We start from the raw sequence: 27,198 nt of genomic DNA on the forward strand, positions 1-27,198 counted from the left end.
CGAAACAGAAGCATGCACTGACTAGCGCATTTCTCTAGCCACAGTTATGCAGTGAATTTCACGAGCACAATTATATTTCTTTAAAAGCACCGCCCTCCTAGCACGAAACTAGAAGATAATCAGCATCATAGGCGCGTGCTAGGTGCATGAATGAAGAAAATTGAACGTCCTCAGCAAAAAATTTCAAGTGCTAAGAACTACAGTTTTTCACCGGTACTAAGGTATCTGCAGTAGCTACGGCTCGCAGTGCGCTTGTACGATTTTTCATCACGCTTTGCCCCTCCCTCATCATAATCTACACATAAGCTGCCAAATGCCACTCGCATAGAAAGGTGTCCATCCCCCACAACGCAAACTGCCACTTCCACGCACTGCGAGCTCCTAACGAGCTCAGGAGGAATGCAAAACACAAACGCGAAATATTTTGCGCAATGCAGAATCAGCAGGTGATTTTATCGCCCTAGATAAGCTGGAGTAGATTTTTTAGAAATGCCAACAGTTTATAGACTTACTTCAGAGCGGAATGAAGAAAAAAATTCCATCTGCCACATCTGGATCCAACCCGCGACGTGCGCATGCTCAGGACGAGAGTCGTCATATACATAAAATATCTCTCAATGCCCTCTGTGTCTTTTAAAACTCATCGCTTATTTCTAAACACAAGCCCCTCAACTCTCCAATTTAGAGCCACTTCTACAGGCCCCCAGCTAAGGAACAAATAATTATGCAGCAGATTTCTGCTCTCGCCTTACGAAATATCACAGTGCCGTGACACTGGTAATCTTGCACACGCGTTCATTAAAAACCGCACTCGATAACACACACTACGAGGTAGCTCACGCACGCGACACAGGTACAGTTGGTACTTCAATGCACATACTAATAACAAAATTGCGGTCCGAATGGCTCACCTGCGTTTGGCCCTGTCATCAGCCATGCGCGTACGAAGCTTTGTCATCGTCGACCTTTTGCGCTGAAGGTGTTTCCGCCGATTCCCCATTTGACACTTTTACACACAAAAAACTGGCAAGATAAAGCGATAAAAAACGGCGCTGCACACAAATACAAAAGCACAGTAAAAAAAACACCAACAAGCAAAACAGCACGATACGCCGATGACAGCCTGCTGAGCAGCCGAAGAAACGACCGAAAGGCAGGACAGGTTTCAGCGAAGTCAGTCGTCTGTCTCATAAGTCTTGCTTCAAAATGTTTGACAGCGCCACTGTCGTTGACCGGCGGAACTCCATTGTTGAGTCAAAACGCCCACGAGATTCAAATGCAGCAGCCCCGTCGACCAACAAAGGGGCGAGTGAGAGCTAACATGAGTCGTTTATGATACCCAAATTTACATCACTGGTAGTATTAAGACCAGCGACTTCAGTTCCTGTCAAAAAAGCCTGGAATATAACAGTGATCTTTCGCGCTGGATGTATTTTGCGGAGGTTACGGCGCACCAAAAAATGGCGCAATTGAATGGCGCAGTAATACCGTTCTGTTTGTCATAGCGAAATTCCGCCTTGAGCAGGTCCTTGAATGTTTCCTAAATATTTTGCGTGCCAAATTTGTTCTCTATACGACGTTTACTTGCTTCTAAAACTCAGATCAAAAAAGCGCAGTTTCTAGGTTACGACCAACTTTGAACAATGAAAACTAAAATTATGACATGTAGCTCAATGAAATTTTCAAGAATTAACAACATGGGTACTATCTACAATCCTGCTAAATATGTTTGTGATTTATGAATTGGACTAGGAGTTATTAATGCGTCATTCTTTTAAATTTCACTCTTTTTTATGGCACCAGTTCTAAATAACTACCCAATATAACTCAATAACTTGCCCGTAAGGTCCTCGAGTCACACTTCATCTAAAAGCTGCAGAAGCAGTTTTCTTTTCGGAGCAGTAGTTTTCGTAAACAGCAAGGCAAACGCAGGCAAGTCGAGCAAAAATATCGTTTTATGCCCCTCGCTCTGTTGCTCACTGCTATTATACTAACGTGAATTGCTTTTAGCGACACATACCATCGCAAAGAAGATACAATTATCTTTACAATGCGCTCAATATCATTTTTCTAGCGCAAACGGATGAGCCACACCGCTCACACAAACATGACGAAAAACGGCTGCTGACCGCCGCTAGCGTGGTACCGCCGCCTTAAAATGATCGGAGTGTAAAGCGTCAACACAATGAACGCCGAACGGGCAACGGCGACTGCGACGCCGCGAAACGGGCGCCAAAGACCTGCGCTCTAAAAAACAATCAAAAAAGCGACCGCAGTTGCCAAAGACAATAAAAACCGCATATGCGGGAAGCCGTAATTTTTTGGTCTACGAATATCATTGCTACTTACCTGCGAGTAATGTCGAGAGAGTCCTTTTCTGTATTTTAATTGCTCTCATGCGTCGCTGGTTTTGCATGTGCGTTTCTATTTTCGTATACACGAATGCTTCTACCTATGCCAACCCCAGTTTTTTGCACGGTGGCGGCGTTCCTCCGTAGGCCACAACTTTTAAACCACGACCAAAAAACCTCTACACAAGTGGAGGTAGTTAGCCACCTCCGCAGTGTAAAACTGCATGGCGCTGCAGTGAACAGCCTAACTTCTGGAACGCCTTTTTGTGTCTGCTCCAAGCCACAGGTCGAAGTATGGCAGTCTTTACTAACAGCCATTGGTGAAGCCCGCTTGGTCCTTAAGATAAATCAAATCTAACGAAGTGTAGTGTGCTTCTCCAAACATGCATAGACTTGTTTAAGCAGAAGGAATGCTGAATCGTAATGCAGTCAGGTTGCAAAATCAGATGTGGAAACATATTCAAGGAGTACACAGACCATTGTCACAGAACCCGACGCAGTTCCGAGCTAGGCCCCAGCACGTAACTGTGCGCTATAATCCAAAAACGTAAGCTTCACGCGTACATGTACGCAGCGCGATAAGTGCAAGAAACGAGGAGAGAGCGTTGGCGGTTAAAGAAGCTTCATGCGATTTGCAGCGTAAGTGAGTGTTTCTAGGGGAATTTTCAATAAGACTTGATATGGCGAGTATTTTACGGCTATATTTTTATGTGGTGCAAGCTCGCAAACGCTGTAAAGGCAACGACCCGTTAACTGATTGACATGCGCACACGACCTATAAGTAGCCTCGCAACGCTTCGCCGACGGCCGCTAATTCATTTCACTTAAATTAATTTCGCTCATTCATTTCACTTTAAAAATTTAAAAAAAAGTTTCAAGCATGAACTTCCTAACAGTTAATCTGAGCCACGAATCTTACCTCGCAACTTGACTGATGTCAGGAGCAAGACTGTGAGAGGAAACACAGCACGGTATCTACTATAGGGTAACCATGATTCTGAGCGATTTCATAGGAGCATGTGAGCTTGTGTCTTGTGGACACGCTGTGCTAGCGCATCATTGTTGATGTCCATTAAGTCCTTGCTATTTCAGTGTGTGTGTTACAACGCATTCCTCACTTCGTTATTCATGACTCCACGCAGTGCAAATGGTCGAAGGTGATCGTGAACATTTCCTACGCTTTTTTTCGGACGCGTAGCCTGAGCTGTCCTGTACGCTCTGGTTGCTGCGTCAAATACAGCTGTTCTTAAGCTTGATTTTGCTTTCTACCAGCTCATCGCGTACTTTTCTTGCATTTAAAAATTTAGACACGGTTGTTTTGGGCTAGAGGCAAGCTTGACAAATCAAAACAGGTTCAACAAAGAGCTTCGAAATGGAGAACATGGCACGAGAGGGCACAGTGGCACGAGAGGACGACACACAGAACAACTAGTAAAAAAAGAGCACCTCGTGTCAGGGTTCATGGGCGTGCGGGGGCCGCAGTCGAAGGCTCGGGAGAACTTGGCAAAGTTTGCGACGGCCTTGTTGCAGTCGCCCCTTAGTGAGCTGAAGTTGCGCGACAGGTTACACAAGCTGAGGCAGGCGGTGATGAAGAACACCTGATCTTCGGTGAACACCTTTGTGACACGTCCCGGCTGCGGTAGGTCACCGGGTGCTGCCTCGTACGCAGCGTGGGCTAATTGTAGCGCCGGAACCTCCTGTAAAAGACTCGCGCCCGAAGACGACCCAGAGCACAGCGCCGACTCGTTGGAGAGCGCGTCGATCCACTGCTGTGGCGCCCATGAGTCTGCGTTGAAGTTGCCGTCAGCGCCCACTCTGAGTCCTCCCTGGTCGAAAGCCTTCACCAGCTGCAGAGCGTAAGAGAAACCTAACCCGCCGTATAACATCGCCCTTGTTCCTTGGCCTGCATTGGTGGGCAGGTTAAGGGCTGCGGCCGATATGAGCACTTTATTGGAGAAATAATCGTATCTGAACAATGGCTGCATGTAGTCCAAAGGCAAGCCCAGTATCTCTTCGTACTCTGGTTTGCTCTGAAGCGCTCGCTTGGCTATCATGGCACTCAGCCCGTGCTCGACCAAGGACGTTTCACTGGACGAGAAATTAGCGTGCACAGCGGTCAGACCATCTTCGGTTAGCAGGTTTTCTGGTGGCCACAGGACTACCCGAGTGCTGTCAAGCTTTGAGGACGCAGTGCGCCGGATGGATTCGTCGGGAGCCCAGGACAGGTTGGATATTTTGTCACGGGCCAGCTGCGTCACGAGACTGAGATAGCCATCGATGGCCTTTCTGGATGCCGCTGTAAAACTATTAGCTACGAAGAGCGTCTTGATCAGGAGCTGATACGAGCCGTCTACCTGAGCTGCACATAGCCTGTGGCGCCTAAGGGCGGACGGCCAGTCCTCCTCATGTCGTTTTGGCAGTAGGTTACGATCTCCAAGTGAAGCAAACGCTTGTATGGAAAACCACGACACGTGCATCAGCAAAGAACGAGCGTCAAACTTGGAAAGGATACTATCCACAGATTGCAGGAATGCTACATCGCTGGTCACAATTAAGTCTGATGGATCGTAACCACCTTGCACTCGTGCGTTCATGTTCATCTCTCGTGTCCAGTCAACTGAAGACAAACTGGCCGTGATATTAGAAATGTCTTTTAGCAAGAACGGAGCAGGTGTGGCAAGTTCTGTTTCAAGGATCTCTTGAAGCTCTGCGAACACGCTCCGTTCGACACTTTCAATCTTCTCGATTTCGCCGTCACTACGCCGAGGCTGGCCCATGGCGAAGGCGTCGTGGAACCTATTCCAGTAGGCCACAACGCCCTCCAATTTTATAGCCAGTTCCTTATAAGCGATCCACAGCGGAGCGAAGTCAGCTGGCCTGAAGAGCAGGACATGCTGTGCTTTTTGTGGCGTCCTTAGCCTTTTCAGCCGAAACCAGATATTCAGCCCCCAGTTGTACGCCAGGTCCACAAGGACCCCGAAAGGGCTAGTGCCAGGGAGGGGATCGTCTGGCCATGGTATCTTTCGCTGTAACATGAACTGCCTCAGTAAAGAAGCAGAAGAACCATTAGCGCCACTGTTGGTCAGGCAGGCTTGCAACATAGCTTGCGCCTTCGATACCGCGGAAAATTGACGCGCGCCTCTCACTACCAGCGAGTGGAATCCGTTGAACCAGGCCGCGACGGCGTGATAGGCCAGGGCCGATCCGTACGCGTGAAGGCCGGTTCACATGCAAGCGACTGAGCGATTCAGCGACGCGTCGCAGCGAAAATTTCCAACTTGTTGAAACCTCGCCGCTCGTCGCAGCGACGACTCAAAAACAGGTTTTTCCGCCGCGGCGACAGGATTCGCTAGCATTTTCGCTGTCATGTGAAACAGGCTTGAGGGTCGTCGAGCGGCGGCCTCCACTTGGAGCAGACGAACGCTTCGAAGTCGCTGCACGGATCAACACTCCAGTTCACCTTGGCCAAAATGAGCTGCCAGTGATAGCGGCACTGGGGGCTCAGTCACACGTTGCCGTCCCGTTCCTGGGACGCGGGCGTATGGGCCAGTCGAATGTAGGCCACCAACGCGGCACCGATCAGCACGAGGACCAAGCAAGCCACTGCCGAGGCCAGAGGCACCTGCGGCCCAGCGGCGGCCGAATCGGGAGACGCAGCTTTCGAGGCCTGGAAAGAAGGCGCAGGGTAATGAAGCGGTTTCGCAGTTCTTCCTTTATTTCATTTACGTAGTGCGTGCAATCAGCGAACCAGTGGGCCCTGCAGCTTCTAAAGTATCTGATTCAGATCTGCAACAAGTTCAAACCTACAGCAGAAAACGAGTTCGTCGAATTTATCATCTTCCGCCAGCGGTGAGGCAGTAAAAAAAAACGCTAACGATAGAAGCGCTTTGTCTTGGTCTTAAGTGTCTAATGAATAATGAATAAGGTCGAGATGAAGAGATGAGGTTGGCCGTACAGACATGGACAAGCTGACGTGAACTGCCGGAGCGACTATGAAAACCTTCCGGTCTCTCCGTGCAGACACGAAAACACGAATCAACAGAAGGATGACCACACATCGAGAAGAGGCGTTCCTTTACGACCTCATGCCGGTGCTTCTGTCGTTATCGAGATAATGCTCGTCTGTAGCTGCATAACGCCACCGGTAGTAGTCGATCATCGCGCCGTCAGTTCGGGTTATCTTCTCCGTGACTCTACAAATTAGAAACAGGCTTTAAAAGACTTAAAAGACAGGAACTTCTAATCCTCTCTGTTCCTCTTCTCCGCCTTGTGTTGTGTTTCAGCCTGTCGAGGAAATTCCCGTTTAAAGGGTCAGTCTACTCACCGATATGAGTGTATAAAAAATGACATATTCTCGTAGTTGGCACTCTATAACATCAATAACGAGGGAACTGCTCCCGGTTTAGGCAGGAATTTATATTTTATTTCAGCGTTAAAAGTCGCGTAAAAATGCATGGTGGCGACCCCAAACGTTCATTTTGTTCAAGCAGGTGGTAGTCTTTTTTTTGTAGAAGTATAAGTGAATATACTACGTACCGTGAGTACGCCCCAATGTCACAGAAACGTACGTTTTGTTCTAGTACACTGTAGAAGGCGTACCGCTCGCTTTTTCTGTAAATCACATGAATATTTATAGTTATAAGTACTCTAAACGCAGGCACATTCCCACTTTTAGTTCAGCGTATGCTAGCAGAGACGCAAAAATAAACTCAGCCTATAGTGGCGCCATCTGGTTGTCAGGACAGGAACCATTGCTGTAAACAAACCGACTCTCCACTTAAGCCTAGAAGCGGCAGAATCGTCAGTCTAATTCTTAAAATAAAGCACATTTATCACTTATGCGTTTTCTTATAGGCGAGATGAGACGAAGCGAAAGACCGGCGCCCCATTTATGGCCAGTGAACGCACTGAAAAAAGCAGAAACAACGAGAATTCAGTCCGAAGCGAGAGGTCCAGCTTCGACGGGCGCCGCCATGTTTGTCGCCGCGCGGCGGAAATCCACATGGTTGCCAGATGAGACTACCATCTCATACTGATGTGTTCCCACATCAATAAATTCTATTTTAAAATGTTCTACCGCACGTCTTGGCACCACACCTGGCTAAACGGTAATTTGAGTAAAGAGCTATAGGTTGCCGCAAAGAAAATATGGCCGATAAAATTCAGTAGACTGACCCTTTAAGCTCGCTTCTTGCATAAAATATGAAATTCAGTGATATCAAGAGTAAGCGTTGTGATTTCCTTTTAAATTTTCCGCCCCTTTCACCCCTTCCTTAGTCCCTGCCTTTACCCTACTGTACAGGTGCATATCTACAATAAGGCTGCCGCCACTCCTTCCCTTGTAAGTGCTTAAAACGCACGCCCTCTGTGGCTTCGGCAGAGCGAGGACGCTCACACCTCGAGGAGCGCAGGAAGACGCACACATTGTCAGTTTTAGTCCATGAAATATCGAGCACAGAGTTGGAGATGTCTGCGGCCAGCGTCACTGTCGCGTGCTCCGTCCCTGCAACCCGTCCGCCTGTTTGGGGGCAGTCGCCTCCCGGCTACGTGCAGCGCCTGAGAGGCGTCTGAAGCGCTCGGCGGCGTCTTAACGGCCGCGTGCCCCACCATACACTTTACACTAAGCGCGAGGCTCGAGGTGCGTCCAGGGGTTGGTGGTGTGTCCTGGGTGAGCTCGCGCCTGTACACGACGAAGTTATAGCGAGGCACGTGCAAGGGCTCGTCAAGTGATCGGTGTTAGAGGGCGAACTCGCCGCAGATACAACTCTCACTGCAGCGCTTAGAGCCCGGTTGCTTTCTCAGCAACCACATGGGGCGGGAAACGGAGACACACAGTGGCGCTGGTTTGTACTATCGGGTAGAGTTACTGTATATGTTACCAAAGGTAGCAGAGTTGCGCGTAGGTCCGCCATCTTGCCTGTCAAGCAACCGAAGTTATGCGGGGAAGCCGCACTCCGTTTCTGCAGGCGACATGCCTAGCGCATCACCGATCAACCGTGGGCGCTTTTCCGAGGTTTTTAAACCACTTTTTCGATTGATCGCAAACAAAAAGCATCTAAAAAACTGACTGCGTAACCCAGGCAAAAAAATATAGTCAAGACAAAACGGTGCTCTTTCAAGCGCGCGCCGTGAGCTGCGGCAGCAAGCGATTCCCACAGTCACCTTCCCCGAACTATTTACCTGATAACCTAAGGGCTGACTCAGTATTCTAAATACGCCGTGCAAATGCAGCATTCATTCATCTTTCCGGCAACATTTATTCACCGGTCCTGCGTTAAAAAACCTGTTTATAGTCTCCTTTACTAAATACGAAACCCCGCAGAAAGTTATGAGCCGGAACTATAAAAACGACAGTATAAAAATCCAAAATACAGTTTGCTCGAAACTGGATGAACGTTACCATCTGAAGTAAACAATCAGATGCCCAAACATGTTTCCATCGATTAAAAATTGTTTTCCATTCAGGTTTTATGCCAACAGAGATAAATACGCCACGCAGAGCTCTATTTTAGCGTTTCAACAGTGTACACGAAAAAGCGCAGATCCGCATGTCCAGCCTGTTTTCGGTAAAGAAACCTCGATGCAACTTTTAGCAAAAAAAGAACAAAACAAAAAAGGCGTGACCTACGCACGCTAGACACCCCACAGCAGCTATAGAGCAGCGAACGTAAACAGCTGTTGGATAGTGGATCCGCTTCGAACTTGGCCGGCTGTCAATCCAGCGGCGGCGTCGCGAATAGACCTCTCCCGGCCCACGTCATCAGCGTACGTGTTTCTGGTCCGATGGGCAAAACATGCACCGTACCGAGGAGGCTCTCAGAGGGAGAAGAAAGCCTGCAGGGCGTCTAGAATCCGGGAACAGAGACGGTGGGGGAGCACTCGACACCGGTAAAACCGGTTCAGAACCGAAAGTGGACGATTTTGCCCATCGAGCGTCGTCTTCTCCTCAGTACACGGTTGCTTGGACACCACGTGATGGCGCTCTACCAATGTAGTCGCGAACGGCGTTTTGAAAACAGACGCGCAACTCTGCTACCTTTGGTAGCGTATACAGTAACTCTACTATAGGGAATCGAAATGTCCAGGATACGGGAAACAGGTGATCTACGCACATAATTGCCTTGTCTACAAACGATCACGTCATTTGAATACCACACATAACAGCGCGTAACCCTAGCGCTGGATTAAAAGGGGGGGGGGGGGGGGGTTCAACGCAGGGCCTCCGCTCTGACAGCAGGAGAAGGGGGCCCATTTATTCTAACCTGCTTAGTATATGGAACCACGGGCAATGGAACTTCGTGCGACACGTATGAAGCGAGAAACCCAGGACGAGGAGACGGGCCCCCACATAATGTAACTTCGTTTAGCGAATCAGTTGGAGACAGCCTGTCGAGCTGCAAAAATAGGAATCAACCGCCACCCGGAGGAGGGGAGGGGGGGGGGGGGGGGGGGGGGGGGCTTTTTTATCAAGCGATATATGCGTTTGCTTACGGGTTGCGGTAGGGTTTTCGTGGTTTCCTGTCTATCCCCCCGTCCAGTGGCGTCAGAAGGTGTGTAGTGTGTTTGAAACTCCTGGCGACGGCATAACATCCGGTTTTACAGAGAGCCTCGCCGCCAAGCATTCCGTTGGAAATGCTTTCATAATCCCCTAAAATTAATTCATTATTTTTTAAACCCTAAGTATATGGTTTCATTGATGGTGTCAGGTACACATGGGATGAAGCTTCGAGTAGCTTGAAGCAGGACCCCCATCACGATGCGACCGAATCTTCTGAGCTTCATTCGTTGCCCTGTCATGGAGCTACCGAATCTAGTGAGCTTCCTCCGTTACCCCGTTGACGTTCACCTAGCTCGCCACCCAGTCTCGTCTTAAATCTTAATACTAGAAGCATCTCAAACAAACTCCCTGATCTTCTCGCTCTTTTGTCCTCCCATGACCCTCACATTATTGGTATCACTGAAACCTGGCTACACCCTGACATATATGACTCTGAATTTACCCCACCTGGTTACCTTGCTATCCGTGCTGACAGGCATGAGGGCAAAGGCGGTGGTGTAGCTTTACTTTTGCGTTCTTATCTTAGATTTTCTATACTTCCTGCTCCTTGCAACACCGAGTCAATTTGGTGCAAGCTTTATTTAGAACAAGACTGTTATTATTGGCGTTTTTTACGGACCCCCCCCCCCCCCCCCCCCGAAACCTCTGCTGATGTTTTGCACTCTGTTGGTCAGTTCATACACAGCCTTTCAGTATCTAACATCATCTTCATGGGGGATTTCAACGTGCCTGGTATTCACTGGCCATCGATGTGTTATTCTGGCCGTGACGCTTCTTTAGCAAAAGAGTTGATGGATCTATCGCTCTCTCTTGGACTCACTCAAATAGTTACGCTTCCCACCAGGCTGAAATCACTGCTTGACTTAATCTTCCTAAGCCCCAACCTAACAGACACCGGGTTTCAGTGTACGGTTGTCGGTGGTATTTCTGACCATGAAGCAGTTTTCCTTACCCTGTCTCGCTTCTCTAGTAACCCACAGTACACCTTCACGTCATTTCCGGATTTCCATCACGCAGACGACAACTCCGTAATCGATAAACTAGCCGAGTGCTTCGACGCCTTCTGCGCGCTCAGCCGTGACGGCGACGTTAATGACCTTGTTGAATATTTCTAAAAAATGGTTAGACTGCATTAAACTGTTTGTTCCCGTCAAAACAAAGAAAAAAATCATACTCTCACTTGGATTAATCGCGATGTTTTGCAGATGTCACGTCGTGTGGCCCTGCTGAGGCGCATGACACGTAACAAAAACCCTGATGTTGTTGCTCGATTTCAAGCTGCGAAAAATGAACTTCGAAATAAAATGCACTCTGCTAAAGATTTCTATTTCCGCGTTCAGCTCCAACGGCTGCTAAGAGATAACCCTCGTATATCTTGGCGCTCTCTTCTACCCTCGAACACTTCCTTCACCTCATTTGTTATTAATGGAGAAATTGTGACTGACCCTGTTCAAATATCTGATGCATTTAATGCCTACTTTCATTCCGTCTTTGCACGTGATAATAACATGATTCCATCTTTCAGTCTTCCCAATCATGATCATTCTATCTCAAATATTATGGTTAGCACTCCGGGGATTATGAATCTTATCTTGTGCCTTGACACAAAAAAAAATGCGCTGGACCGGACTATATCTCAAACACCTTCCTAGCACGTTATTCCCTCTGGTCATCTCAATATCTCTCAACTATATTTCAAAAATCTTTCTACTGGCATTGTCCCCTCCTCATGGAAACTCGCCAATGTACTCCCTCTCTATAAATCCGGCAAAAAACAATTGCTTTCTAACTATAGGCCGATCTCTCTAACTGCACATTCATGTAAGATCCTAGAGCACATTATTTATAAACACATTATGGAATTTCTTGAAGCAAATAATCTTCTGTCTAGAGCTCAACTCGGGTTTCGTAAGCGGTTTAGTACAGTGACTCAGTTAACCGAATTCGCACATGACATTCTTCTCAGCATAGACGCCGGTAACCAAATCGATGCCATATTCATCGATTTCTCAAAAGCTTTCGACACGGTCCTTCACTCTAAATTGTTATGCAAACTAAAAGTAATTCTCAATAACTCTCAACTCGTTGATTGGATTGCCGATTTCCTCTCACACCACTCCCAATCTGTTCGCTTCAATTCCGTCGATTCTTCCTTAGCCGATGTAACCTCAGGTGTTCCCCAAGGCTCTGTCCTTGGCCCTTTGCTATTTTTGCTCTACATTAATGACTTACCTGACAGTATAACCTCAAAGATCCGCCTATACGCCGATGATTGCGTACTCTACCACACTATCAACTCTGTTAATGATCACCTCCTTCTGAATGAGTCTTTTGGTATGTTCCGTGACTGGTGCAATACGCGGCAGATGAACATCAATTTCAGCAAAACAGTTGTCATGTCTTTCACCAACCGCCTATCACCTTCTAATTACGACTATGCATCACTCCATAGGGTACATGAATAGAAATATCTTGGCGTCGTTTTTGCTTACAATATGACATGGTCAAAAGACGTCGATTACATCACAGCTAAAGCTCTTAAAAAGGTAGGTTACTTGCGGCGCACAGTACGGGATGCTCCTAAAGAAGCCAAATTTCTCATGTACAAAACTCTAATTCGCCCTATTCTTGAATACGCTTCTAATGTCTGGAATCCATACAAGCAATGCGAAATCGATCAAATAGAATCTGTACAACGTAAAGCTGTAAGATTTATTTTCCGCCGCTACGACTTTCATTTTTCACCCTCATCTGCGATGTCTTCCCTAAACTTAAGCCCGCTCGCATCCCACCGAAAAACTGAGTCCTTAAAACTTCTTCACTCCATAGTCCATTCTGCTAATTGCCTTTCAGAGGGGAAGCATATCTCGTTTTCAAAACCATCTGCAACCAAGAGCCATCACGGTCTTAATATCCAACCTTTGTTTGCCCGCACTAACGTTTTCAAATGCAGTTTTTTTTTTCGCGCACTGTGGAGAGTTGGAATTCTTTGGATGGTAACATTCGTGCATTATCAGTCTATGATTTTGCGTCGGAAATTGAGTCGTAGCATTGTATGTTGTTGTTCTCAGCGTTTATATTTCTAATGCTTGTAATGTACCCTTGTATGTGTGGAATTGTTCCACATTTTATGTACCCACTCCTGCTATAGCCCCTAGAATGGGGCTGCAGTATTTTCAAATAAATAAATAAATAAATAAATAAATAAATATCGGCTAATATGAAATGCGGTGCTATATGTGAAAAATAATTGCTTTGCGCCCTCTGCGTGGCTTACAAATGTAAGGAAGTGCCGCGCTTCAGTGTCACAAGTATGATTAGAGCAGGGTAGGCAAAAACGAAACCAAAATGCGCAGCGGCGTTTGAAGCGGCGTCTACTAGTGCGAGTATCATATAGAGACTGTTGAGAAAATAAACGCGTGCAGTATAGTGCTTCTCTCAGCTATACGGGTGGATTGTTCGAGTTCGAATTCGTGTAATCAAATTAATATTAATATCTTTTAATAACACCCACTCGGGGCACTAATTAACGAGCGTTTCTATTGCCCACTCGCGGCCGGAGTACCCAGCTCAACTGAAGGAAGCTATCTCAGCCTGCTTTTCTTTAATGCGTGAGCATTAAAGCAGTTTTGCGAACGAGAACCTGCCTGTCGGATTGTGTACGGTGTTACTGAAAGAGAAGAGGCGGCGCGCGCGGCGCACTGCATTGCAGTCCCGCAAGTTGTCGTTCGCCTCACGTGCCTGTTCCGTGGCTTTCGGCGCTCGGTCGCGGACGGATACGTGTCTAATGCTAACGCTAATGCTAATGCGTTACTTCTGCATGAATACCATTGATTGCACTCCATTCTTTTCAATTTGGTGGAATTACAATGAAACGTGGGATATATTCCAGTAGTGTAGCACGGGGCAGGGTTTGCATTAGAGGGAAAGCAGAGGGGGCCTACATTCGCATTAGCCCAGGGCCCCCATTTTCCTTAATCCGGCCCTGCGTAGCCCTGGCTTTAATTTAAACAAATGTGGTCTCGAGCCATCGTCTAACAGAACGATGTCGTCATTGGTAGCCTGAAGACATTTGTCCGCCATGTACTTGAGCGACGGCCTCTTTATTGGACTCGCGTGTACTGCGCGTCCCACACTCGACGATCGCAAAAGAGTGCTTGCTTGTAAGGCTGTGCTGCTGACGCCACGGCGTCACGAAACACACGCCGGCCACTGATGGCGAAGGCAAGCGCATCCGTGCATCGCTCTCTGGAGCAGCGGGCAGCTGCGCTGCATGGGGCCCCGCAAACCGCTTCTTTGTCTTAGCAAGCAGCTTCTACGTGGACGATGCCCGGCGCTCCCTCATCCTGTGACGCGCCGAGTGTGTGCCGAACAGCGCTGTACGCACCGTTCCAAAGCGAGCGTGCAATGAAGAGCTACCGATTTTAACTCGATAGGGTTAAGGGTCCCGTTCAGCGGAGAAACCGTCGCAGGTGGCGTCGGCGTGTCGAGGAAATCGGGATTAGTCGAGAGGGTCCTGACATCACAACCACATGACCTCGCTCTTGTAATTCGAACACCCCACAACGATCATACAGTACAGCAGTGATGGCGTCGCTGCACAATTACTCGACGTCATTCGTGACGTTATTCTACTACCATTACGTAGGCCTCTAAGCAGTGGCGGTCCTAGAGGGGAGGGGAGGCGGTCGCCCCCCCCCCCCCCCAAAAAAAAAAAAATGCCTTTGCACAACTTCCTGAAAGGCCGGTTTTGGGCTCTCATAGGGCGAGGTGTGATTTTTGACGTAGAGCTCGAAAGCTTTTCGCCTGTGATGTGTCAGGTAATCTCCTATTTTGTATGTTCACATTGTTAGCGGCCGTCTTATTTCTCATAATTCTATGTTCTACAGCTTGGTTGCTATACAAGTGCAATTTCTTAGTGATTATCGAGGTATCGTGGTCCTCCCGTGCCCCCCCCCCCCCCCCCTCCGTTCTCGTTGCCTTGCCTTGGCGGCGGCGGCGGCGGCGGCGGCGGCGGCGGCGGTGCCCTTTGCCTGCGGTTACGGTGGCCAGAAACCTCGTCGGGGTAGAAAGAAGCCACCCATTGATGTCTTTATCCCCCATGGGATATAGCGACGCCAGCGAGGGGCTCATCACTTCTAAAAGGGTGCGGTGAGGGGCTAGTTGATACGACATTATAAGAATAAAAAACTGCAAAAAAAGGACGGGACAAGAGAGAAGAAGCACTCTGCGCTTGTCCTATGTGCTTCTTCTCTCTCGTCCCGTCCTTTTTGCGCAGTTTTTTTTACCGTTCTTATAATGTCATCCCTTCTGCTGGCTTCACAAGGAGCTCCGACCAACCGCTATGTCGGAGCAGACCGGGGGCGGAACAAAGCCCCTTTCCCGAACTGAGTAATGAAAGCCGCTAAATCGCTCGCGGAATGCCCGGACAGGCGCTTTGACCTTCCTGGACGCACCGTGGCGGGATACCTCAGCAGACGACCTATTTTCCGGAACAACAGCACAAACTTGGACGACAGCTGAAGGAAGACACATACTCAAGGACCATGATACTAATCACGAGAACAGTTTCGTGGCTTGCCAAGAAAAAATTGCCCATGTCATCCCATTATCCTCCGGCAAGCATTATGTGGGCCATACGGGCAGACACCTAAATGAACGCCTCTAAGAACTCAACAACAACGTGCATAACATCGTGAAAGGGCATCTAGGCATACATTGCAGAGATTTTGAGAGCTAAAACTGCCAGCCGCACTTCAACATAACCATGGTGATAGGAAAGCACAAATATCAGATAACGCGTGGAACCACCGAAGCCGAACAACTCGCTCGGTCAGCAGAAACTCTTTTCATCAGCCCCTCTTTGGAAATTTGATCAAAAGAATTGCACTTTTTAACCACATGGAAGTGACAGAGCGATTGGCTCCTTGTGTATCTTGATTGAATGTGTATGTTGTTCCTTTTGTTGTTTGGGGGCCACCTATTTATTTCCACGGTCTAAGCGATAAAAACTTCAGTTGCAAGTCAACGCCCGTCTATGTGTCTTCCTTCAGTTCTCGTCCAAGTTCGCGCTGTTCTTCAGGAAAATGTCATAGCAACTCGCCCAAGCATCCGTTTTAACCTGTTTTCCCCTAGTATGGAAATGAATATTGCTCACGTAACCGCTAACATTCAAAGCATGAGTTATGGTATAACATCTGTATCGTTCGCCATTTATTTTTCAACAACAAAGCACACGAAAATTGCTATAGAACTAAAATTGTAAAAAGAAATCGTGGTGCTATGTTTTTTTTTTCTTTTTGGGTATCCGTAAGTACGTCTGCCCCTCCTCTGGGACCGCCACTGCCTCTAAGGAAGAAAAGCAGTTGCGTTGTAGAGAAAAATGGTCGGGCTTGGATTCAATCGCTGCCCCTCGACGAATGAGGAACGTTCGTACGACTTCGTCAAAGGAAGGCCGTGTATGTATTTTGGCAAATATAATAATAAAACACGATGAAGCAAAATAAAATAACGATAAGTGTCCGTGTCTGCGAAGTGGTATGTGTGAACGGCCGGGAGGCAGGGAACAAATTGTGTTTATTATCAGACACGGGGCTGCTTATATAAGAACAGGTACAAGCATGAGCATGCGCACTTGGTACCGTAAGGGCACGTGTTAACATCACAGTGCGCATACTTACATCTTCCTTCTTTTCGAAGAGAAAGAAAGAAAAAGAACGAAAAAAAAGGAAAAAAAGTTTCCAAATTCACATGTCAGGGACCTAATGCTGCGGTCTCTCTGGCAGGGGGTAACGTTGTGGCGGTCTACGCTGACGGTCACTTCTACGAAGGATGCCCTCAGGTTGTAGCTCCACCGTCTGGTCAGGCTGGGATACCGACTCCGCAGAAATGGTCGTTTCAGGGTCCGACGTTGGTTGAATTTCTTTGGAACTGAGATGCTCCCTGGTGCGCCGCAGCTCTTGTCCGTTGTCTGTAAGTAGGGTGTATGACCTAGGTGTTCCTGCAGGGCCTACAACCACAGCTGGCGACCATGTTCTGCGTATGGTGTCGTACACCGATACTTGAGACCCGCTGCGAAGATGTGGTAAACGCTTAGCCGTTCGGTTGTAGAAGACGCGCTGCTTTTCTCTTATTTCCTGGAGGCGATTGCGAACGGATTGCGATGGCACAGTTTGCGGTTCGAGGTGCTGGGGAAGAACCGACAACTGGGTCCTTGTTTGGCGGCCCATTAAACCTTTGAACGCGCGACTTCAGTTGCTCGTCCCTTGGCATGTTTCGCCACTCCAGCAGGGCGCTGTAAAATTCCAGGGTTGCGAAAGGAGACTTCGTGAACAGTTTTTTCGCCTCCTACACAACACGCTCCGCCATGCCGTTATCACGAGGATAGTACGGGCTTGACGTTACGTCGGCAATTCCTAGCTGCGCAGCAAAAGAGCGGAAACAGGCGCTGTTGAAAGGTGGGCCGTTATCACTGCACAGCTTTGCCGGGATTCCATGAGTCGCGAAGACGAGCATGCACGCATTGTTTACCGCTGTCGCTGCTGTCTGACGTAGCTTTTGAACCTCGAAAAAGAACGAGTAGAAATCCACGAGGATTAGGTAGGACTGGTCATCGTGGTGGAAAATATCAAGCCCTACTACTTGTCATGGCAGGCCTGGTATCTCGTGGCTCAGCATAGGCAGTCTAGTGTTCCTGCGCTTGTACTTTTCGCACCCTGCACATGACTTAGCTAGAGATGAGATGTCTGCGTTCATGCCGGGCCAGAACATTACTTCTCTAGCTCTCATCTTCATTTTTTCTTCGCCTCCATGTGCGGTGTGCAGCAAGCGCAGAATTTCCGGTCGCTTGGCAGGAGGAATTACTATTTTGTTGTTTCTGAGTAGCAGGCCTTCCTCAACGTGCAGCTCGTTGCGGTAGCACCAGTATGGACGGAGGGCATGCGGCACATGGTCCTTCGTTTCCGGCCATTCTGTGCTCGAGTAACGGCGCAGTTCAGCCATACTAGCATCTTTGTTAGTTTCATGCCGAATATTTTCGAGCTGCTGGTCGGACACCGGAAGCGAAGAAACAACGCTGACTTGAAATTGTTCTGTCTCGTCAGTTAGTTCCGTAGTACTCGGGAAGCGAGAAAGCGCATCGGATCGAAATAACTCCTTTCCTGGTTTGAACGTCACCTTGATTGGGAATCTTTGCAAAACAAACCTCATGCGTTGCAATCGTAGAGGGCATTCACAAAGTGGCTTTTTGAATATAGATTCCAGAGGCCTGTGATCAGACTCGACGGTAACCTCTGACTGCCCGAAGATATAATCTTTCTACTATTTCCTTACTTTCCGAGGCGTGCACGGTGTTTAAGCGGCCAATCAGCCCTAAGCGTTCAGCCACCTTGCCGCTCAATGTAACAGGAACTGCTTGTTTCACGATAAAGAATAGCGCAGTGGTAGTCTGCGCTGTACTGGCGACCGGAAGCTCAATCTTCTTCGTGGCCTTTTCTATGTGCCCGAAAAACGACCGTAGCGTAGAGCAGGAGTCTTGTGCTGGCTTCGTAGTTATGTTACTGAGCGTCGCTTCGGGCATGACGCAACAGTTGGCTCCAGTATCAATTTCGCAGCGTATGGCGGAACCTGCGATGTCGACAGTCGCTGACCAGCGGTCTTGGTCATAAATTGCATTGACTCTCAGGGTTTAAAGGAAATAACCCTCGTCCTCTGCCATTTCGACCTGCTTTATCTTGCATCCCTGGCCCCTCGGTCTTCCTTGTTGACGACATCCACGCGCGAAGTGGTTTCGGCCGCCACACTTGTTGCAGCGCTTGCCTTGCGCAGGGCACTTTGCTTTTCCGTGCTCCGTGAAACAGCAGTTCGGGCAAATTCCGAGGCTAGCTTTCGATTTCACCGCATGTATGGCGGCCTCATCTGCTCCGCTCACTTCTGCCTCCCTGATCTCGTTAAAATGATCCTTCGCTTGTTCTCTTGCTCGGCATATTTCCACTGTTTTGGCATACGACGGATTTTCAGACAGAAGTTTCTGCTGCAGATCCTTGTCTTTAACTCCTAGAATTATTTGACTGCGCAGTAGTCTGTCCTCTAGCTCTCCGAATTCGCACAAGCGAGCAAGACTTCGGATATCGATTAGCCATTCGTTAAAAGATAAGCCCTCACGTTGATATCGGGAGCCGAAGCGAAACTCGTTGAATGTTAAATTCTTCGCTGGTTTGTAGTGGGCCTCATATTTTTCAATCAGCTTAGCGAGGTCTTTCTTTTCGTCCTCATTTGCGAAATCGAAGGTATAGAACACCCGCCTTGCTTGTCCGACGGAAGTCTTGAATTTTTTTATTCTATTAACGTTTTTCCTATCATCAAAAGCGTTACCCATTGGTTTTCTATGGTAGCCTTAAATGTTCGATGCGATCGATGGAACCACTTCAAAATAATGATTTTACTACATACCAGAAGAATGGGCCGTTACCTTCAATATTCCCGTAAAAGTGCCTTGCGATTTTTCAATTTTCAAAATATTTGTCTGAAACTGTTCGACATGGAAAAAGTCAAGCCATCTTGACGAAACATTGGCTAGCAGAATAAGGCTCCCGTCCCACCCCTTGTTCAGTTTGTTTTGTGTCGTCAAGATTCTCAGCTTCCTGCCTTCTATGCGGTTGATGGCTCAACGTCGTATGGTGCACAAAGAAACTTCGCAGTATAGGTGTCCAAACGCTAATTGAAAGTACAGGAGGCAACTTAGCTACGTCGTGTTTGACACCATTGGCATACTCCTGTTGTGCGACACACGTCCTGAGCACACACCTGCGGCCAGAGATATTTTCCATGCCGTAAGCTAAACTTCACCTTAATTAGAATTAAAACACCATATTTCTGGCTTTTTTCTTCGCTGCAGCAGTTTACAAGAAGCTAGAAAATTTCGATTCTTAAAACTTCCTGAAGACCCGTGAAGATTCGCTTTCCCCATATTTTACCCTTAAAATTTCCTGAAAAGGGAAAATTCCCCGAGTTGGCCATCACTGCTGCTGGCTCAGCTGTCCAGTGTGTCAGGTACGAGAATCATATAGGCTTTTGTTTTGACATCGCCACTCAGAATCTCTGACAGACCGCGGAAAGAGAATTTTTTTTTCCCTAAATAATTTCGTGCTCATGCAAGCGTCCTGTCGACAGAATTTCTGGAATAGGGGAACAGCAGCGATCGATGACTTATCGCACGAAACGGTAAGCCAAAGAAAGATCAGTTGAGACAGCAAAGCGCGACGGCCTGCCTTGAGGTTGTAGTAGAGGTCGATCTTGATGGCTGCAGCTCGACGGGCCTCTTGACGTGGTTGGAGAAACCCAGGCCCACGTCCCTGAGGAAGACGGCCAGGGCATCGGCGCGGTGTTCCATGGAGGCCGCGAGGCAATCGCTGTACAAAGCGGCCGCCTTCGCCGAGCTGGGCACGGTCCGGTGTTCGCCGGTGACCACGAGTTCTTACCTCTGTGACGCCGTAGTCCTGGACCATAGACGAGACAATGTGACGACGTGGTCACCATGCCAAAGATGTAGGACCTCTTTCTGAGGGCGACGTGGGTGTCCTGGCATGCCTGGTTCAGAGTCCATGGTCGCCCTTAAGCGCGAACATGGTGCTTCAGTGTGCAGAGGATGCGAACATGTCGCCCCGTGAGAGCTATATATGTATTCTGAGCCTCTGTTTACCCGGGCTGTGGTTGAACTTGTAACTTGGCGAACGCCGAGCAGGGAAAATAAATTCACCGCGGAAGCGGGTTTAAAGTTTTATTTTTTGAAACCTAGCGAAGCAGTAACGCCTTACACTTTCCGTAGATGCTATGCACAGTACAGCGCCCTTGCCACGCTCGTCATTTTTTGGCTACAGCTTGAAGATACCCTGGAAGAAAACTTCAAAAGTCGCTTTCATGATTAATTTATTAATCCGTGCCGATATTACTTGAACTTTCTGCCTCTCCATCTTCCTCCACCCTTGCCTCTCTACAACCAGCAGAGAGAGAGAGAGACTCTTTAATGAAGAGCAGAGAATTTAGCCGGCGTTTAAAAATCGCTGGCATGCTACTCTGGTTTGGTTTTGTTTATGGGGTTTAACGTCCCAAAGCGACTAAGGCTATGAGAGACGCCGTAGTGGAGGGCTCCGGAAATTTCGACCACCTGGGGTCCTTTAACGTGCACTGACATCGCACAGTACACGGGCCTCTAGAATTTCTCTTCCAAAGAAATTCTAGCCACCGCGGCCGAGATCGAACCCGCGTATTTTGGGTCAGCAGCCGAGCACCATAACCGCTGAGCCACCGCGGCGGCTGGCATGCTACTCTGCGTAGGGAGGGGAATTTGGGAGATAAAGACAGAAGGAGAGCAGAGTGGAAGAGGTAAAAAAAAACGAAGATAAAATGCGGCCATGAAATGTGTACTAAGGATGCAATGGCGAGAATTGATGTAACCTATGGAGTGATGGAGTGAATAGTCCGTCAAATGGGCTGACGAAGTTCACTGCATGAAGAATGCATGAAGGTGACGTGCAAGTGAGTTTAAAGCTTATCAAGATGTCCAATGTCAGCACTCACACAACCGGTCCATACACCTCCCCACCCTCCACTCTCGCCCTAGAAATACACGGGATTGCCGATGCCATCACACACTTTGTCACCCTAACCCTCGCCCCCGCATACGTTGTCTATGAAGACTCGCAGGCAGCTATTATTGCCTTCCACGAAAGAGCCCTCCCCTTCCCTACCCGATCGGCCTTAGATGCCGCCCTCATAGCATTAAGCCCACGACCGGTGACCCTTCGGTGGATCCCTGGTCACATGGGCATTCCCGGCAATGAGCTGGCTCACCAGCTTGCCTGCGAAACTATACACCGGGCGCCGGGGATCCCATGGACGAGCCCACGGACCGACGGAGCAGGCGCTCAGGGCTTACAAACGTACTGTCGACGAATACACAATACAAGCAGCAAAAATTGGACTTAGCTGATTTTATCACCGCCACAACCATCCTTATCGATCCGTGAAGCTCGCATTCTTCGCCCAATACAGTTTAATCTCTTACGTACACCAGCCAAATTTTATCTGTACCGGCACACTTCCACACCTCAGTGCCCAAACTGTCCACACACACATATGCAGACATAGAACACTGCCTTAAACAGTGCTACGAAGCCTTCCAGTCCCCCGCCTATCCACGATCATCAATTTGGAACAAGAGAAAAGTCGGTAGTGGCAATAACAATGTCAAAATAAAAGCACTAAAACAACATCGCGTTGAAACAATATTTCGAGGGACTTTCTCGGACATGCAGGTAATACCAATTTTCTTGTGCTCAAAATTATTTAATATTATTGGTAAGTTGCTCAATTACCCGTGGACTGCTTGATAAAATGGTGGATAGGAAAGGAAATTGGCTTCCGATTTACCTGGTTAAGCTAACTGCGACTAAGCACCAACATGTTCGCCCTTGTTTTGCTTTGTTTATTTCATTTCGCGTATCGCTTCGCCTTCGTTGTGCCTACATGCCGATATATGCGGGATTGGTCTTTCTCTGTTGTACATTGAAATATCGAAGACGTCCTTTTACTATTTCTGGATCGGTTAATCGATACACCACTGGCCCAGTCGGTGGATGTTTCAAGCACAGCCATCGGTAAGGCTTGTACGTCTCAGGTTGGTCTCCGCGAGCAACTTCTCGCGACCATTTAATTTAACTGCCACCAGTCATGGTGGTCAGTTTACTAGCTACTCGGTGGGCAGGTTGTAATGACGCCACAGCGTCACGTGACCTAGGCCGCAGGTGAACCATCTGCTTGCTCTGGCTTCATATAGAGACACGATGGTTTTTATTGCAAAAGCACTCATACGCTCACCAACACCGACCAAGAATCTTGTCACCATACGTACGTACGTTCACTACTGGCCATATGTACTTACGTACGTTTTGTGCCGCTGCCGAGCAACCGAGTTACTACATGAGCTTAATCGAGTTACTCGGGTCAGCTCGGGAAAGTTCGGAGGAGCGTCGCACCAGCTGCGCCAGAGGTTGCTCGAGAAGAGCAGCATTGGTCGCACAATTCCTACCGGTGGCTGTGATAGAAACAGAAACCTTGTACTGCAGCGACGCACCGCTTACCCGCTGCATAACTGCTCTAGTAGTGGTATGAGCAGTCGCCGCCATCTGAGAATGTTAATTACAGAATGGCCAAATCTGCATATACGAGGGGGTACCCAAAAGAAACCGGACTTATTTTTGTTTGAACTTATTTCTTCACATTTTAAGCACAGACCTTCAATATCCTTCAAAGCACTCTCCACTTACAATGATACGCTTGTCGAATCTTTCATTCCATTTTTCAAAACATTGTTTAAATTCATCTTTTGTAATGCTTCACAGTGCCTCCGTCGTTTTTTTCTTCACCTCAGCAACATCAGCGAAACGCTTTCCATTCACCTATTTTTTCATTCTAGGAAACAAAGTAGCACGGGGCAAGGTCGGGAAAGTATGAGGGTTGAGGAATAGGGGTCATGCCATTTTTGGTCCAAAATTGTCGTAGAGACAGGGCGGTGTGAGCAGGGGCATTGCAATGATGGAAAAACCAGTCACCCGACCGCCACAAATCTGGCCGCTTCCACCGCACACTGTTGCACAATCTTGTCAAAACATCCAAATAGAAAGCCTGGCTAACTGTCTGACTCTGCGGAACAAATTCTCAATTGACGACTCCTCTCACGTCGAAAAAACAAATCAGCATTGTTTTGAGGTTTGGTTTCACCTTACGAGCTTTCTTGAGGCGAGGTGAATTTGAAGTTTTCCATTGGCATGATTGTTGCTTTGATTCAGGATTCAATTCAGGAACACTTGAGTTGTCCCCATAGCATCGTCCTTGTACGTCTTTCTTAATATTTCAAGAGTTTCCATTCAACTTTTTCCTAGCAAAAATCGTAATTTCACCGGCGCACGCTGTTCACGAAAATCAGCCATTGCAAAAACGACGTTCACACAAAACAGTCGTCACTCTAAAACTCTGTCTAAACTAGTCTGACCTCCTTCAACGATGGCACTCGGCTTACTGACTCTGGAATGTTCGTTCTATGCGCTCCTAGTGGCAAAACGCGGTACCAAAGAAGCTTTGCCGAGCAAAAAATTTAGTCCGGTTTCTTTTGGGTACCCCCTCGTATGAGCATCTACCGAGTAAGGATATCACTTCTTACCCTTATGGCGGAGCTTAAGTGTCCCCTCCAATTGAAGAATGAACACTCTTTCGTTCGCACGTCTGCCTGGATTAACCACGTTAAACCCCTATTTCGCTGGCGAAGCATGCAGTGCTAGCGCGCTTAAAGGGTCCCTGAAACGGTGTCCATGTAGGCAAAGAGAAGTCGAAGTATTGATAGACACTGAACGATCCATCATCCTACCGCAAAAATGTTTTATCTACCTTGTGTGGAACCAGAGATAATGGCTATTAAAAATGACCACCAGCCTTTTCCCTCTCAACTCGTACACCGGAAAATAAAGATTAGAGACTGGGACCATGCTCCGCCCACAAATACGTCATCGACGAGATGGGTTTGTTTACTTCCAGTTGACGCGCTCGCTCGCTTTCCCGTTGTCTGCTCACCTGTGTCTCGCAACCGTCGCTGCGGCTTCTGTCGTACTGTGGACCCCGAGCTGAAGGAACGACTTTTGCGGATGAGTGCCGAAATGGGATTTCACCCTTAAGGCGGGGACACATGTGCGAAAAGTGTGGGCGATTCGTTGCGGCGCGCCGTTGTGAACGACGTCGTAACGACCGATCGCAGCTCGTCGCCTGCGTCCAACCTGCTGGATGTCAACGACGAGCCGCGCGTGGAAAACGCAACGACGGGAAGCGGGAGCCAATACGAGCGCGGAGAGCGGCAGCGTCGTGATGCAGTACAGCACGCTCCTCATGGCGCTCGGGGCCGAGCCACGCCAGGCCGGCCTGCCAGCCTTGATGCCGGCCGCCGGCGACTGAAAAACTCGCTAGTATTGTTTGTTCTCGTCCATAGCAAGCCCTTGAATAGATGCATGTCAAAAATGCATAATTTCTGACTATCGTTGGCCAATATCGAGTTGCTGGTAAAAGTGATGACTGCGATACAAGCAAATTTCATCCCACAGCCGCTGTGGTGCTGCTGCTACTAGGTGCGGTTCGCCTGCCGTCTTCTAGTTCCGTTGCTGAAGCCGTCGTGGAAATCGAACATATCTTTTTATAATGGGACGAGTTCGCAGTAAAGCGATGTGAAGAGTAGGCCTTTTATTATAGCGTAGGCGACTTCCCAAGCGCCGTCAGCTGTGGCTTCGATCCGAAACCAGCTAGGCCTAGTGACGACTAGGGCAGCCTGGGACCAGCGCGCAGTTCGTCGCGCGGCGTTGCCGCAGGCGGTGTTGTTGCCGAAAGTTCCACTTTTGCATAGGCATATTGTCATTGCTCGAATCTAGGAAGCATCCTGTCTGGTATCATGGCTGTTTTGTATTTTCTTGTGCGAACGTGAGGTACGCCGAGCATGCCGGCCGGCCGGCCAGCTTGGATCCCGTCTGCCGGCGCCATAAAAACGAGCTAAAGTGTGTTCTTGACGTAAATAATAAACCCTTGGATAAGAAATGTGAAAAATGTGTCATTTTTGAGGATCGCTGACCAATACTGAGCTGCTGGTAAAGGTAACGACTGTGATACGAGCAAATTTCTTGCCACAACCGTCTCGCAGCTGCCGCTGGCCCGACGTGGGGTCCGGCTCGCCTGGCGCCCGCTCGCTGCGCTGCTGAAGGAGTCGCGGAAAGTGACCATACTATTATTTTATTGTGAGATGATGCTTTTGACTGCAAAGCGATGCGTACAGTAAGCCTTTTATTATAGCTCATGCGACTTCCGAAGCGCCGGCCGCTGCGGCTTCGATGCCAAAGAGGCAATAGGCCTAGCGACGACCACGGCAGCCAGGCAGCAGCAGAGCTCGTCGCCTGGAGCGCCCGCTAGCGGTGCCGTTGCCGAAAGCTCGCAACATAAGCAGGCATGCTTTGTCGCTGCTCGAGCAGTATTTCTGATAACAAGGCGATCTTGCCTTGTGATATTTGTACACCATCCCAAGCAGCGCTCAGGCATTGCTGCACGGCGGCGAAGTGCGACACCGGTTGTGAGCGGAGCTTGGGTAGAGCGGCGCAGAGATGCTCACCGCTCCGTGTGTCCCTGCTTGTAGTGGGGCGGCAGTTCACAAGCGACGATCGGTGCGGCGCGTCGGCCAGGTTTTTAAGGACACGCCGTTCAGAAATCCGGCGCTGAATCCTGACGACGACGACAGCTCGCTCACTTCCATCTTTCGGCAGACAGAGCCAAAGGGCAACATCTTGGCTTTGCAACCAACGACACAGCACGGCCGGTCCATTTTGATTGCGCATGCGACGGAGGTCGCGACAGAAATCAGTAGTGCGGTGACTCCAAATCGCACCTCGATTCTCGATTCGGTTCGACGGCGGCGCCGGCGGAGTGACACAAGCGGTACGAGCAGACGAAAACATTGCAAACCGGAAGTGCAGTACTAATTTCTGACACCCAACACGCAATAACCGCTTAAACATGCATATAAACGACAACTCTCCTTGCTGAAATGCGAAATGGTTCCGCAAAGAGTAAGAATGTGAAGTATCTAGAGCTTTTAGTTTCTTAAATGTGCGATTTCACGTTGGCACCGCGAACCAATGATAGCCCTGCGCTGGTGACGTAAAGAGTACTAAAGTGACGTAATGAGTACAGATTCGGACGGAAGTTCACCGCCGCTGGTCGCCGCGAGGCTCGGGAGCAGCAGTTTTTCAAAATGTATTATAAATTATCTACTCGCTTTTGATGTATTGTACGCGGCATGAACGTTCAGTGGCCTATGCTCTGCGTAATGCAGGTATTTTTTTTTGCCAACCTCAGACACCCCTTTCTGGGACCTTTAAGAAATGATGGATTGTTTGATCCATGGAGTGAGTTAGTGAGAGTGAGTTAGTGAGAGTGAGTGAGTGAGGGAGTGAGTGAGTTAGTGAGAGTGAGTGAGTGGGTGAGTGAGTGGGTGAGTGAGTGAGTGAGAGTGAGTTAGTGAGAGTGAGTGAGTGAGAGTGAGTGAGTGGGTGAGTGAGTGAGAGTGAGTGAGTGAGTGAGAGTGAGTGAGATTGAGTGAGTGAGAGTGAGTGAGAGTGAGTGGGTGAGTGAGTCAGAGTGAGTGAGTGAGAGTGAGTGAGTCAGAGTGAGTGAGTCAGAGTGAGTGAGTGAGTCAGAGTGAGTGAG

General features: G+C 48.6%; 1 pseudogene; it reads right to left on the reverse strand.

Annotated features, from left to right (window-relative positions):
* Positions 1-3,694: 3,694 nt before the first annotated feature.
* LOC149354989 (endothelin-converting enzyme 1-like) overlaps positions 3,695-27,198 on the reverse strand; it is a 37,057-nt pseudogene continuing 13,553 nt past the window's right edge.

This window comes from Amblyomma mixtum, chromosome 3 (assembly GCF_055824585.1).
Source record: "Amblyomma mixtum isolate Tamu chromosome 3, ASM5582458v1, whole genome shotgun sequence".
Classification (NCBI taxonomy): domain Eukaryota; kingdom Metazoa; phylum Arthropoda; class Arachnida; order Ixodida; family Ixodidae; genus Amblyomma; species Amblyomma mixtum.